The sequence below is a fragment of the Ambystoma mexicanum genome, chromosome 13, assembly GCF_040938575.1.
Source record: "Ambystoma mexicanum isolate Mex_15411 chromosome 13, UKY_AmexF1_1, whole genome shotgun sequence".
Taxonomy (NCBI): domain Eukaryota; kingdom Metazoa; phylum Chordata; class Amphibia; order Caudata; family Ambystomatidae; genus Ambystoma; species Ambystoma mexicanum.
This window is the reverse complement of record NC_090938.1, coordinates 189797519-189813315: the sequence shown is the minus strand read 5'-3', so window position 1 is coordinate 189813315 and position 15797 is coordinate 189797519. Positions and strand designations below refer to the sequence as shown.

General features: G+C 47.6%; 1 protein-coding gene across 1 annotated transcript in view; it reads left to right on the top strand.

Annotated features, from left to right (window-relative positions):
• ARL8A (ARF like GTPase 8A) overlaps positions 1-15797 on the top strand; it is a 238614-nt gene that overhangs the window by 147815 nt on the left and 75002 nt on the right. The window lies entirely within an intron of this gene.

Here is a 15797-nt window from a genome sequence, read left to right as displayed (position 1 = left end):
CAACATCTGTCCCCAGCACTGGTGCTATTTCTCGCTGCTGTCTAATTGCATGCTCTGCTGTCTTGCTTGTTGGGCAGTGAGAGACTGGAGGTAGGGCATTGCACACCCTCTCCGGCAAGGTTCATGGAAGAGAAGAGTGGGACAAATACCCCGGCACATGGGTTCTGAGGAAGTGACACAGATAGAAAATCTAATGCAGTATTTTCATACGTGCAATTTGATAGTATATTGTTTAGTAGAAAATCTACTTCGATATTCACACATAAGGAATTTTATTGCATATTTAAGAGACTTGTGTGAGCTAGTTAATGAAAGAAAAAATGCATGGTAAATGCATTGACCAGTAATGTATTGGGATATTCACAGATATCAAAACAAATGAAATATTCAGAGATGAAATCTCAGGGGATTTTCATACATATGAATTAGTCTTAATTTTTTACATACATTATGTTAGGTTATATTGCGTCACTTGCATCTATACCGTGCACTGCTGTAAGAAGCATTTGATAGTCCAAACATGAAATCTAATGTCATAATCACTGAAAGTTAATTTGATGGAATATTCAAAGAGCGGAGTTATATATAGGATTAAGTACCTGCCACCCTATGTTATAAGAATAGTGCAAGTTACTGAGGAGTTCTCTAACCTAATTTAGGAACTAAGCCGAAGGCCGTCTTATTTTGTAAGTTCACTATCCTTCAAGTTGACTTTCAATATCCTTTTTATTTGTGGCATTTTTTTTCATTACTTATAATAAATGGGCATACATGGTCATGCTCTTCAATAGATGGCCTCTTGATTAAAGTAATGTAAGAGATCTTCAAGTGGTTGACCTATATGAGCATAGAATATGTTTGGATTAGAAAAACACGAATATGCAACTTCTAATGTGCCGATACAACTTTAAGCAGTATAAACAAATAGTCTAAAAGTAATGTGTTTTAAAATAGGTAATAACATTCCACTTTTTTATTGTATTGGTTTATTTCAAACTTACAAAATGTCCATACAACACTTAACATATATCACAATTCTTAAAGTTGCAAATTTCAATGCATAGCAAAACCACATATCACCATATCACTACCATTAAAATCACTAATTTCATTACATATCAAAAATCAATAAATAGATATTTCCAATAGATTTCTGTCATTTGGTGAACTCCAGCAGATCATACATCTTAAACAATTCCCTACTAATTCATGTCTGTAAAGTGTCACAGGAAGTTATTTTACAAAAAAGAAATTTGAAAAGCTAGTCAGGGGTTTTTCATTAAGCGCTTCCATTGACAGCTGCAATTGCTCTCTGTGCTGCCTCAAGCTGCAAGCATTAATATGTCACAAGCGAATTGTAATAATGGATTAGAGTGCATTAGTGATGGCATGTTCTGATTACAGGTCAGTGCGATGTCAAAACTAGTTTATAATATCTGGGATAGAGTGCCCCCAATGGTATATTATAAGGTTATTGCAAGTCACTGAGGTTTTCTGTGACCAAATAGAGTGAAGACTGAGTTAATTTATAAGGTCACAGAATGCTGAGTTGACTTTTAATATCCTTTTCACATATGGTAGGGATTATTTTATTCCTTAGACATGGCCATACACGGTCATGCCCTTAAATACCTGACCTCTTGCTTAATGGAAGAGAACTTCCAGTTACTGATGCATATAATCAATGTACAATCTGTTTGGATTTTTACAAAAACGTTTAAACAGTTTGATAAAATCATCTAAAAACTTTTTTTATCATTCATATTCTGGCTTTTGTGCTAAACCCCAGCACTACACACAATAAACAAACAAACTACTGTAATCAGTTCCTTTCAGATAATGGTGTTAAAGTGTCACAGAAAGTTATTTTATAAATAAGGAATTTGAAAAGTGTGTCACAGCTTCAGTTAAGCGCCTTGAAGCCGTGTCAGCTGGAATTCTGCTCTGTGCTCGGCAAAGCAGCAGGCATTCAGATGCCACAACTACAGAATAATATCTGATTACAGAGTCTCATTGATGCTATTTTCTTATTGCTAGTCGTTAGTGATATCACAAATAGCCTGTAATGCGAAACAATAGTTACAGGCTTTAACATTACAGTTAAAGTTGCTATTACAGTCGGTCATGTTTTATAAGAACATTTTCTATAGGCTTTCATAGTGGGGTTGCAGGATGCCAAATATATACATGGATTTTTATAGCTCAGAAACAAGATCTTATATTCACATGAAGGTCATCTGATGGAATATGCATTGTAGTGCATTCTTGGTGACATGGCGTTTCATGGACAATTTAACTGATGCAGCAATTCTGAGGGCCATGCATTTGGTGGCACTTGATCCATGACCTGCTAGGCCACAATGTTACAAATCACCACTATTTGTGCCAAATCGTAGGTTTGTTTATCCAGTGCCTCTTCCAGGCCCAGAATTCCCCAGATCTGCAGTTAAATAATTTTGCTACTGCTAGGTCCTAGGCTTCTTTGTACTTTGGGAAAGGTGTTTATATATGTTAAAATATGATAATCCATAACTGTCTTTATAGGATGTTTGTTTTTAGCAGATACATTTGAATAAAGTGTACTATAATGTTGTGTTATTTAAGACAGAGTTTTAGAGAACATCATCAAATAGGCAGGACTGTTAACTTTCTTGTTTGCTCCGTCAAATCTGCAGAAGTGATGAAAAGAGAGGTGTCTAGTGGCTCATTTGCAAATTAGTCTTGTGTAAATCTGGCAAACTGTGGCCAGCACAAATTCATTGGCCACCCCTTTAAACCTTACAGGCCAATGACTATTCATGTTGTGACCCCAAACACCAATAAATACTTGCAGTGGGTTTTGTGACCCCTAGGGTTTAATTTACTGAAAAGGTTGCGGCCAGGCACTTCCTGTCCCCAGCTCCCTAAGCCTAAACAGAGGCTCATGGCCAGTCGCCCAGGCTGTTTTTGACACATTTTTGCAATGTGGAAATGTGCAGATGCCACGGCCACTGGCGACGGATAAAGGATTTGCCTTGTTGGATCTGATAAGTTAATAGGCAGGGGGATATTGGCAATGGCTCAGTGAGAGGTGGGGTTTGGGCCTCAGCAACCACTGCCTCTGGGCAGGGAGATATGGGTCCTTTCCAAGACCACAGACGGCCGTCTTTTTGGCTTATGTTTGCAATGCAACAGTGGACACAACCGAAGGAAGTGCCTTCCATCCATGGCCAAGGGGGAGGTGGGCCACAGTTGAAGGCTGGGGTCAATCGACCATGCTCAGGGGGCCTCAGTCTTTTATAATAATTGGCGCTGAAAGGACAGACCAGCCAAAGGCCATGGCCAGTGGGCCCTGGAGAAGATATAACATAACAAAACTTTTGAAATTCAGTGAAAAAACCTTAGTTAGTACAGTTAAGATAATCTACAACAAAACCCTTGAAAATCGGCACTTGTGGGAAGTGATGACCATCTTAACTCTTGAGTCGCCCCCTTTGCTCAGCCCATGACCACATACATGACAAAATAGCAGGAATTAGCAATGAGATACAAGAATGATGTAATGGGGACTCTGCTGGGGGGATCTCTACGTTAAGATGGTTGGCACTTCACATGCCCATTGCATTTCATGGATTTTGTTGTGATAAATTATATCATCTTAACTATGTATTAAGTAACGTTTTTTCACCTAATTTATAAATTAACATATACCTTCTTTTCTCATAGTATTTTAGAGCTGCACATATTTGGGCTGCATTGGTTTCTAGTGCAGTTGCAACAAAGGCAGTGATACACTTGGCTTATCCATTACAACTGTCACTTATTTAGCAAGCCTGGAAATTGGTTGTTTTCCTGGATCTGTGTCCAAATGTATGGGAACAAAAAGAACGACATTGCAGAATTCAGGCATTGAAGTGCGCCGCTGCAAGGTTCATCTTTTGTTCCCAGGCCGCTCTACTGGTCCTTTTTGTGGTGTCCCCTCTAACCCTGCATCCGCTGCAGGGACCCGCGTGCTCCCCTTACCCCGCCCCTCCACTCTTGCGCTACATCCGTCTGTAGGCGGAAGGCGGAAGCCCCACCACGTACAGCACGCCGCACTTCTTCAGGAGGCCATTTGTACATCAGGCTTTCTTCTTCACACATTTATTTTCCTTCCTGCTTGAAGACCTGGTGGGTGGAAGAGGAGATAATGCACTAACCGATGATGTGCAAAGATAGGCTATACAACTCACATTACACCACATTGCACTTTATATATGGTATAAAGTACTCCCTACACTATGTTATAATATTATTGCAAGTTACTGAAGAGTTCTGTGACTGGCCTTGTACCTTTATAAGGCCACACACACTGTCATTCCTTTCAATTCTTGCCCTTCTACTTAATCTTATGTAAAGATAGCTTTCATTTGCTGATCCATATTCTCAATGTCAAATATTTTTGTATTCACAAAGGCTAATATACAGCTTTGAATCGTTTTTGCCCCAACATATCGAAAAAAAAAAACAGAATGCGCATTTACTGTGCATTCAGCATCGACCGAGAATGCACATTTACTGTGCATTCAGTATCGACCAGGAAAACGAATGCCATAATTCCGGACGGGGGAGGGTGGGTTTCAGGGGAGTTCCCCGCTCCTCTTGTTCAGCATTATAGGCTTTGGGAGTTGCAGGAGTGTCCCCCGCTTCCATGACATTGGAAGCGGGGGACAATAAATAAAAAGGGATAACAATAGAGAAAAGCACCCTGCAGCGACCTCTCCGACCCACGTTGGTGGTAGGGAACTGATGCCGCAGGGGTACAGGAGAGTTGGCGACAAACTGTGTGTGCTGCCGAAAAAGGTAAGCGGGGAGGTAGGGGGAGGCGGGTTGGCAGAAAGTGATCTATGTGATCACTGCGCAATGGGATTTTGCAATTCGACCTTTTCGGATTTGCAATTTCCCAATGAGGAATATTCACATAGATCCCTTTGAATGTGTTGCAGAAAAAATAGTGTACACGTTTGTATTTTAAGATAAATAATTAGATGCAGCTTCTTTCTTACATGCATTCAACTTCAGCAGTGCACTAATTAAATATTCTTCCATGAGCATTTAATACCTTGGCAATTATTCGCTGTAAAGTGTCACAGAAAACTATTTAACAAGCAAGGAATTTGAAATGCCAGTATGAAACATGACAGCCAGTAATTTTGACATTTGATGGCGCAAGCAGCAGGCATTGTGACATCACATCTGAAGTACAATAGCTGATTACAGAGCAGTTGTGATGTCATGTTCTTAGAACAGGTCAGTTGTGATGTCACAACTAGCCTGTAACAAGAACATTATTTCAAGAATTTCATACAGATTTTGCAGGCTGCCATGTATTATAAAAATAATTACAGGTACCTGTGATGTCTCTAAGCCTTGTCATATCATAGTGTGGCAGTCGCCGCCCTATTGTTAAGGCGAGTTGGACTCCCATAGGAACCTCAAAATATTCTATTGTTAATAACGTTTGATTTGTCTAATGGATTTGGTCGAAATGTTGAAGTCGATTAGGGACACGCTGGAACCCAGACTGCAAAGTTTGGGAAAGTTTTGCTAAAAAATAAAAAGGTTATTAAGATAACAAAAAATAAATAAATCAAAGTTGTGACCTACTTACCATTCATATTACCATAGACAAACAAGGTCAATTTTTGCCGGACCACACAGCCCAAACTGCTGGATGTATTTGGACCTGGTCCGAAACAATTTGGGCATGAAGCGTTTATTGGGGGCCTTTTTTGTGGTTTGAGTTATTCCATGTAGTATTTTTTAAATATTTGACGGAGAAGGGGGTGCACCCTTCTCCAAAACAGATAGCTATATCTTAGGTAAATTGCCAAAAACAGGGGTTTTCAGAAATGAAACAGCCGTCATCTTAGTTTGTTCTCGATGCAAGAGACATCTGAGGATATAGCCGAGGTTATGGGAAAATGAAACGCAGGAAAAAAAGACATTTGTAGGTCAACAAACATGGTAATAGCATCAGTCTACAGGTGGGGGGTGGATAGTGGTACCAAGTGAAATTTGGTAGTTGGCGGGGTTTCAGGGACTGAGTTTGCAACACAAAGCTTTTCTGTAAACTGAGCTATATCCGCGAATAGCCGGCATCTCAAAGCAAACTGTGCCACAGAAACAGCGTGGGTTGTGGGGGGAATGGTAGAGGGCAGAGGAGGTGAGGAGGCCATCTGCGGAGTGGGGGGCGGCTGGCACAGATGAGGGAGCACTTGGTGAGGGCCTGATGTGGCTATTTTTCCAATAATAGCTCTAAAAACTACAAATAGCCACAGCTATCTGTAGTCCATACATACAATATCTGTAGTTATGTCCCCGCGGCTATAGAAAAAAGTTATAAAAAAATAGATATTTTTACAGCTACAGTGACATCGGGGGTGAAAAATCAATGGTCATGGACACAATATGCATCAGGGACACCCATCCATTCAGTAACTGGGGCTGACCCTGCATAACTTCAACGAAAGGTAGCAGCTGGCACCCTCAGGCGATGTTGCTGAAACAACAAGCTAAAGTTACAAAACCACTCAGAGCAATATGGCCGGAGGGGGCAGGAGCTTCCTCGCTTTGAAGCTAAGCATGGTTGGTCCTGGTTACTGTACATATGGGAGACAGTCCAAAGTCCCGGATACAGTGTGTTTTCTTAATTTTAAATATCTCATAGCATACTTAGAAAACACACGGCTTCAGAATATTTTTTAAAAAACATGCTACTTTCAGTTCCTAAAAGTATTGCACTTAGAGACTTTTTTTGCCTTTTGCTGGATTAGGGGGTGAGGAGCAGAAGTGATGAAAGGGCAAGTAAGTGATTTGCCCATGATGTGCAAGAGAGTTTGCAAACCTGGACATTGGTGCAGTTATTTGCCATGACAGTGGCTGCTTTTCAGGGCACAAATGAAGGATAAATGAGGGTGGACAGCATAACCTTTTTTCAGACGGCAGACACAACCCCTTAGGGTTTTTTGTGGTTGGCAAGCTTGCTCAAGTATTGGCTACAACGATTTTACCCAGGCTGTCATGTTACTAGTGCAGACACTTACCCACAAGACCATAAGCATTTGTTTCGTATTGGGATTTTGTTTCCCGGGGAATATTTAAATACAGATTGCTGGGTTTAAAAGGTGAGCACCTTTTGTATTTTTCCAGTATATGTATTGATCCATTTCCTCTCTTTGGTTATTTTCCTGGTGTCCATTTCTTTTTTTAAAAGTCCAATGCTATTTTGTCTTGCTCTGTTTCTTCTAAAGGGAAGGTCAATTGAACTACATTCGGATATTTCACTTTAGGATGTATGTTCACTTACTGTGTGTATATTCATGGGTGCCAGCATTTGATTTTCACTATGGGAGCAAAAGTACCTGGGCATATGTTATTGTTACAGCCAGTCATGTTTTCCCATTTTCCGTGCTGCTTAAATGCGGTTAGTTGGGGTTGTGCGATGCATCACAACATTCACCAAGAGACTTGAAATAAATCAAGGAGCTTGAAGCATTCGTATTAACCAAAGTGTGTGATCGGTGGAAAATAATGTAATCTCACAGTGCATTGCCTAAAAACATTGTGAGTTCTCAAACCATGCAATCTTTTATTCATACAAATACCACAGTCAAAACAGGTCAAACTCAGTTTGTGGTTGATGAATGTCTTTGAGCGATGGGTTGCAAGTGTTTTAAAATATAGAGTGGACATGCCCACCAAGTGGGCCATCAAACTCTGGGAGGGGATGCGGACTGATTGAAATACCGCTCTTTACTGTCCAACCCAGCCTCCTGATACTTCCTAGGACCCTGTTTGCTACCCTGCGGTCCCAAAAGTCCATCTTAATGGTGTTGTGATGATTTGTGTCCTGGCTTGACATTCTGCAACAGCCTGCCATAGCTTCCCTAGAAACAAAAGCGCAGCCTGTGATAAACCGCAGCCAGTGTAAGCATTTGTTAAGGAGGGCATCCCTTGGCTTTAGTTTGTTTCCTGCTAATTTGGGAACCCCATGTAAGTATACAGTGACGCTTATGAGCCTTTCTTTGGAAGGGTGCTCAGCCATGCTCCCTCTGTTGCTGGGACTGTATTCTCTGGTCATCACCCTTCTTGGGAATAGGTTGGGATCTGATTTACCGATGGGGAATTGATTGGCCTTAGGATTGGGGCCCTACCACTCTCCCGTGTCATGGCATTAGATTCACAGGATAGATTAATGGGGTATGATCTCCCAGGTGCCACAATGTGGCAGGCGGCATTCTCTTCAGGTGTGAATGCACACAGAGTTGTCTGGTCAGTAGGGCATTCTGGGAATAAGTTCATGTGCCCCTTTTCAGCAGTTCTAATGACCCGGGCCTCCTGCTGTAGTCTCCCTCCTCCCCTCGCCTGGGCCTCTATTAACAGTTGCAGCAATTTTCTTATATCTGCCATTCCGCAAGGAGTTGATTACACCTGCATCCCCTAAGTGTGTGAATATCCTTGGTAGGTGGGTCAATGATCATGTAATTTCCCTGGCTAGTGGCATGACATAAGGGCTTGGGGGGCTTAGTGGCCCAAAGAGGAGTTAGGCAGAGGAAAGAACTAGCTCCCGGGCTCATGGACAACAGATGCTCACTCAAAGAGCTGCTAGAGGAGCTGGTGTTTTTTTCCTGGTGCATCATGGGACTCTATATTCCCCGCGGCCAGGGGAGATGACACTAGAGTAGTTGGCGTGAGGGCGATGGGAGAACCGGTGGTAGATGGACAGACAGGAACCAAACTTTGCGTCAGAGGGCGACTAGATGACAAGTTATGACCAGTAGCCAGAGTAGCCGCCTCCCTTGCCCCTCTTGCCACCCCTAATGGCATGGTGTTGGATGGTATATAGCAAGTAGGCCAGAGGGGGATCGAAGTGGAGTAAGTGGGCTCACAGTACAAGATGATGTCAGCAAGAGGCGAGGAGTGCTGATCATTCACTCCATCCAAATCCTTGGTTTTGTCGTTGATATTGTCATTGCTCCTGGGGTTCCCTCCGATGATGGACATACTTCCACTTCCACTTATGTCCAGGACTTCCAGACTTCCTGGACATTGACAGGACTACTTGCTTCAGGGTGCATATCAAAAAGACCCCACAGTTTACTATACATCCGGCTCAGGTTACAATCAGTTGGGACGCTTACTGCCCCTCTCAGAGCGTCTTTGCTCCCCCAGGGCTTGATGCACCTCGTCTATTGATGAGTTGGCCCCCCACAGGATCAGTGGGTTTGCTGGCAAAAGCCCCCGTAGTCCTGAAGGCAAAGTTACTGTTAGCAGTCGAGGGCAACCCCCTGTTAACGCTGTCTCCCTACCACCAATGTCTTTAGCTGTGATTTTTATATGGGAAGATCTTGGGCAGCCAATTGGGCACAGAAGAGAAGTGGGGGGAAAGGAGAGATAGGTGAGTGATCCATTGTTCCATGCTCCATAATCAAAACCACGGCAGTTGGCATTTCAGAGTGTGCCTGCAGGGACCCGCTTCACTGTTCTGCAGCAGGCTTCATCACGGGCCCACCTCCACTGGGGCTCACCTCTGGTCTTTGTTTTTCCAGACCGTCCCAAATTTCTGCCGCAGACATCCCCCGTGACGCCAAACACCAACGCATCACAAACACTGTGCCCTTCCCCTGCCGTGGATTTCACAGCTGCAGGGTTGGTGGCAGCGTTTTGTGTCCACGGGGCGAGGCCATAAACAAGCAGGAAGCCAGATGATTGCAGGAAGAGGCCCGGGCCTCCAAACACCATGCCCTTACCCTGCGGCAGGCTTCAGAGCTGCAGGGCTGGTGGTGGCGTTCTTTTGTTCAGGGGTGTTGCCAGAAACAAGCAGGAAGCAGGATGATTGCAGGAAGAGTCCCAGGCCGCCAAACACTACGCCCTTCCCCTGCCGCAGGCTTTCGCGATACAAGGCTATCACAAATTGTTCTAATATTAAACTTGAAATGAATAGCTAACATTCTCCAGCATGGGGTCTGGCATTGATTCACATGCTCATGAATATTCCCTGTCGTCAGGCCGGGAATCCTTGGTAAAGAAAAAATCAGTATCAGTTTAGTTTCTGATCTGTCTTTCTCAGTAGTAACCAATCACTGGTCTCTGGGTCATACTGCCCCCAGCCAATGACTGCCCTCTCCCTAAGCCCCACCTCCGGCAGCCATCTTCAGACTTTTACTGCACGCTCAAGTGTTGGGAGTCCTTGTGTTTATCTCTCGAGCTTTTGCTGTGTTTTTGTGCTTTTTCAAAGAGAATTTCTCATTTTTCGGTCAATTAGAGCCTCAAGCTCCACCGTCTCTACATCCGATTAACGGGTATCCGTGTCGGATTTTTTTCTACACCCCTCAAGGATGAAGATTTCATCGAGTTACGCTTGTTGGGGGATTCCAGAAGTTTCTGCGGCCTACCCGAACATGGCCCAGGAGAAAGAAAGCTCGACGCCCGGAAAGCTGTTCAGGGTTTGCCCTGGATGCCACTACAGAATGTGTTCAAGGAGGACGAGCATTCGAAATGTCTCTACTGCCTTCATGAGGACAAAACGCATGTGGAAAAGTACTGTGCGTTTTGCAGGAACATGTCGGAACGGACCATCAGAGACCGACACCTTCGTCTCTCCAACTGGCTGGAAGGAAGGAGTCCGTCAGGTGAGAAGAAGAATAAGAAGTCCGAGCGGTCTTCTACGTCCTGTGAGGGCACCCCGGCGATGGGGGCCCAACAGAAGGCAAAGTACTGCAAGTCCGTGGGCACCGGGAGCACCGAACGGTCGGGCTCTTCGGCTGCCAGGCAGGGAGCGCCTTCCCCGGCACCATCAACCACGAGCCAACGCTTTGGTTCGGGGAAGAGGAAATCCGAGAACCCGGATAAGCTTCTGGAGAGGCCCCGGTTGATCTTAAAGGATTCGGCCGAGGGGGAGCGAGGCGGTGACCCTCCCCCCCAAGGTGAAGGCCTCAAGCACGCCTAAGGCGGTTAAGGCCTTGATTCACCCGGCCAAGGCCTCTATCGAGGGAGTCGTGGCAGCCCTGGCGCAGCCTGTGGAGGCTACACCAGTGGAGGCTACCTCGGGGCCCAGAGTCTCCCTGCCTCCGCGGAGGGAAGCCTCTTTCAGACCCATCGAAAAGATCCCTGTGAAGACCTTGGCGGAAAAAGAGCGGGGGGCAGGTGGCCATTGTGGATACGGACACAGCATCCGAGGAGGAGCTGGTAGAAGTCTTAGAGGGCCTCAACGAGGGCGTCGAAGAGGCCCGTCCCCCACGGGAGGGGTGACGACGAGAGTGACAGTGGCACCGGCCATGGTCCTAGTCACCCGTCGCGCCCGTCGCTTCCGGAGCCGCAGGATAACTCGGTGGCCATTTTGTTGGCAATACAATCCTTATGTTCGGAGATAAGGATGAGATTGCCCTTACCACCGATGGAGGATCTGGAGCTAGGCTCGACGGAGGAACCAGAGCCGGGCCCGGCGGGAAGCCCCTCGAACAAGAGAAGACGGATCCATCAAGCCCCGCCTTCTCATCCGTTGAGGCCTGCTTGGCCTTTACCCATGTCCCTCGTCCTGGGGATGACACGGGAACGAACACGGCCACGACGGGTACCGACGACGACGGCGGTGACGACGGGATGGAGCTCCCATCGCCAGCCCGGGCCTCCCCGTCCGACGAGATCGGATCTTTCCATGCAATGATCGCCAGGGCATCCAAGCTTTTTCAGCTCTGCCCCGAAGAGAAGAAGGAAGGTTTCCTTTATCAACGGCGTGAGGCCAAGAGGAAGGCAGTCCTCGCCGTACCTCTGCTGGATGACATCTGGGACGAGGGTCTCACCCTTCTCAGGAACCCGTCTACGACTCCTGCCAAGAGGGATCGGAACAAAAAGAAGTACAGGGTCCCTGACGCGGCCCCTTTGTGCCTTAGGGCACAACCGACCCCTGACTCGGTCTTCTCAGCGGCGGCCAAGAAGAAAGCGGGGGGGGCATCGGCCTCAACGTCAACTTCCCCGCCTAACGGGGAAGGGAAGAAGCTGGATGCAATGGGACGACGAGTTATCTCGTCGGCGGCAACAACGATTAAGGCGGCCAACGCCCTGATGATTGTGGCCCGCTACGACAGGGAGTTATGGTACAAGATCTCCCCCCTGTTGGACTTCCTACTGGATTACAAGAGGGCCGAGGCCGTGGAGATCTTGCAAGAAGGTGAAGTGGCGTCGGACCACGCCATTATGGTGGCAACGGACATTGCCGACACCGGTTTCCACCAGCTAGGCAACGGCGTTTGCCTTAGATGACAAGGTTGGCTCAAGGCAACGGATTTCCGCCAGGATGTACAAGCCAAGGTGTTGGACATGCCATTCGATGGGAACAACCTGTTTGGGAAACCATGGATGAGTCCCTCCAAGCCATCAAGGCGGACACGGAGACAGCTAGGGCCCTAGGCGTTCTCCGGCAACGAAGACCGTCCTTTCGGAGCACTGGAGGCAAGCAGGGTGCCTCCAAGGGATTCGGCGGTGGCTCCTCTACGTACCACCAAGCGGCCCGCTCCTCGTCACAGGAAGCCTATAGAGGACGAGGCAAGTCGGGTGGGCCCCGCCGTCATCACCAGGGAGGCCAAGGCGGCAAGGCGTCTTCCAAGCAAGATTGAACCGACAGCAGTGTCGGGCCCCCACCGAAGCACCCCGGTGAGAGGCTGGCTGGCGATGTTCATCAGCGTGTGGGAGTCCATCTTCACCGTCTGTTGGGTGCTGGACGCCCTGGCCCAGGGGCACGCCCTCAAATTTCTAAGGAAGTGCCCCCGCATTCCACCCGTGGTCAGGAAGGAAAATCACGACCCTCAACTGCTATTGGAGGTAAGGGCGTTGCTCAAAAAAGGTGCCATCGAGCTCGTCCCAAAGAGGCTCCGGGGCTCCAGAGTATACTCAAGGTACTTCCTAGTGAAAAAGAAGACAGGAGGATGGCGCCCCATCCTATACCTGCGACGACTGAACAAGTACATCAAGGCACAGAAGTTCCGGACGGTCACCCTCCAGCACGTGCTGGGACAGCTGGAGGAGGGCGGTTTCCTGTCGTCGTTGGATTTGGAGGATGCGTACTTCCACATCCCCATTCTGAAAGGACACCGAAAGTTCCTCAGGTTCGTAGTCCAAGGACGGAACTACCAGTTCAAGGCCCTCCCGTTCGGATTGAAGTCGGCACCCATGGTGTTCACCAAGTGCCTCGCACCGGTGGTGGCGTGGCACAGACTTTCAGACCCCATCCCACCAGATAACAGTGACAACGTATGCCTCCCTGGAAGGTTGGGGAGCGCACACCGGAGAACTTCACGTGAGAGGCCTTTGGCTCCCAGAGGAGAAGACGCTCCACATCAACATCCTGGAGCTCCGTGCAGTGTTCTGGGCCCTCAGGTCTTTTCTCCCGTCCCTCAAGGGCATCTTGAGGGAATCTTCACCAACAACACCACCACGATGTTCTACATCCGGAAACAGGGAGGAACCAGATCCCCAACCCTCTCCAAGGAAGCCCAGGATCTGTGGCATTGGGGCGTCGCCCAAGGGATGTTTCTGGTGCCTTTTCATCTGGCAGGGATAAAGAACACCATCGCCGACTCACTCAGCAGGGAGCTGCGCTCGTGCCACGAGTGGGAACTACGTCAGGATCAGGTGGATCGACTCTTCCGACGATGGGGAAAACCGCAGATCGACCTGTTCGCGACGGCGACGAACTCCAAGTGCCAGAGGTTCGCCAGCAGGTTTCCCCAGCCGAGGAGCATGGGCGATGCTTTCTCGTTCCCCTGGGATGGCCTGTTCCTATATGCGTTCCCTCTGTTGCCATTGCTGCTCCGACTCATCAACCAGCTCAAGAGGTCCGGTGCAGGATGATCCTAGTCGCACCGGCGTGGCAGAGGCAGATCTGGTTCCCGGACGTTCTGGACTTGTCAGCGTCCCCACCAGTCAAGCTACCGACGGATGCGGATCTTCTCTCCAGAGAAGGAGGCGCCATACTTCGTCATGACCCGGTGTCGCTGAACTTGCAGGCCTGGCTCCTGCAGCGCTAGAGTTTGGAGGGTACGATATCCCGACTGACCGCAGAGAGGTCCTTGCAAAAGCCATGGCGTCCTCAACTCTCAAGTGCTACGGACATAAGTTGAAGAGGTTCTCTGTCTGGTGCCGTGCACAGAAGATTAACCCTCTATGGATTACAGCCCCTCAAGTGCTGCCGTACCTACTGTCGCTGGCCAAGGCTGGACTGGCTCATGCCTCCATCAAGTTACATCTGGCTGCGATCTCCCGATACAGCAGAACCACAGGACGGGCGTCCTTGTGGTCCCATCGCCTGGTGAAGGAATTTATGAAGGGACTGTTCCGATCGTTCCCGCCGGTGAAGGCCCCTGCCCCGGCGTGGGAACTCAACATGGTGCTGACCAGGCTCATGGGGGTGCCATTCGAGCCCCTGCATTCGGCACTGTTGAAATTCCTGTCATGGAAGACTGTGTTTCTTGTGGCCATCACCTCCGCACGGTGAGTGGGAGAGATCCAGGCCCTATCCTGCAAGACTCCATACTTGACTTTTCACGACACGAGGGTGGTGCTGAGGTCGCACCCCTCTTTTATGCCCAAGGTGCCGTCAGACTTCCACCTCAACGAGCCCTTGGTGTTACCTGTTTTCTTCCCGTCGCCTTCGTCACTGGCCGAGAGGACTTTGCACTCGCTGGACGTTGCTAGAGCGCTGAAGTTCTACGTGGACCGCACGAAGAGTTTTCGGAAGACATCACAGCTTTTTGTGAACATTGGACCTGTGAACCAAGGGAAGGCTCTCTCGAAGGCTTCCATCTCCAGATGGCTCTCCGGCTGCATCATGCACTGTCATCGGTTGGCAAACCGACCGTTGCCTGGCCGTCCGAGAGCCCATTCGAGCAGAGCTATCGCTGCTACCACGGCGTTCTTTTCTGGTGTGCCCCTGCTGGACATCTGCAGGGCTGCTACGTGGAGGTCGACGCACACATTCACAAGATTCTACTGCGTCGACCGGGATTCCAGGGAGGAGTACAGGGTCGGCCAAGTGGTGCTACGCAACTTGTTCACCTAAGGTGAGCCTGGTGAGGAGGTAAGAACTGCTTAATGTTGAGTTTTGATGTAATGCTTAATATTGAGCCTTTTTTCCACCTCCCGTTGGTTGTGCATGTGTGTACTGCTATATATTCTTATATTCATGAGCATGTGAATCCATGCCAGACCCAATGCTGGAGAAGGAACAAGTTACTTAACTGTAACTTTTGTTCTCCAGCATGGGTCTGGCATGGATTCACATGCGAACCCTCCCTCCTACCCCTCTACGGCTCTTCACTTGGTCATACTGCCACTTTGTGTGCTACCAAATCTGAAGATGGCTGTCGGAGGCGGGGCTTAGGGAGAGGGCAGTCATTGGCTGGGGGCAGTATGACCCAGAGACCAGTGATTGGTTACTACTGAGAAAGACAGATCAGAAACGAAACTGATACTGATTTTTTCTTTACCGAGGATTCCCGGCCTGACGACGGGGAATATTCATGAGCAAGTGAATCCATGCCAGACCCATGCTGGAGAACAACACTTACAGGTAAGTAACTTGTTCCATACAAAATGTACTACTCACTTGTGTTAGTACAAAAAATACATGAAAGAGACACAGTGCATTGGAATATGAGGCACATACAGTAAAACTCCAGTAAGAAAGAAACAAAGAACATCATAAGAAAATGACAATAACAGAGTTTATTATCATGTATACAAATGAATTGTGTGTTTGGGGCATGCTTATTTCCCCATGT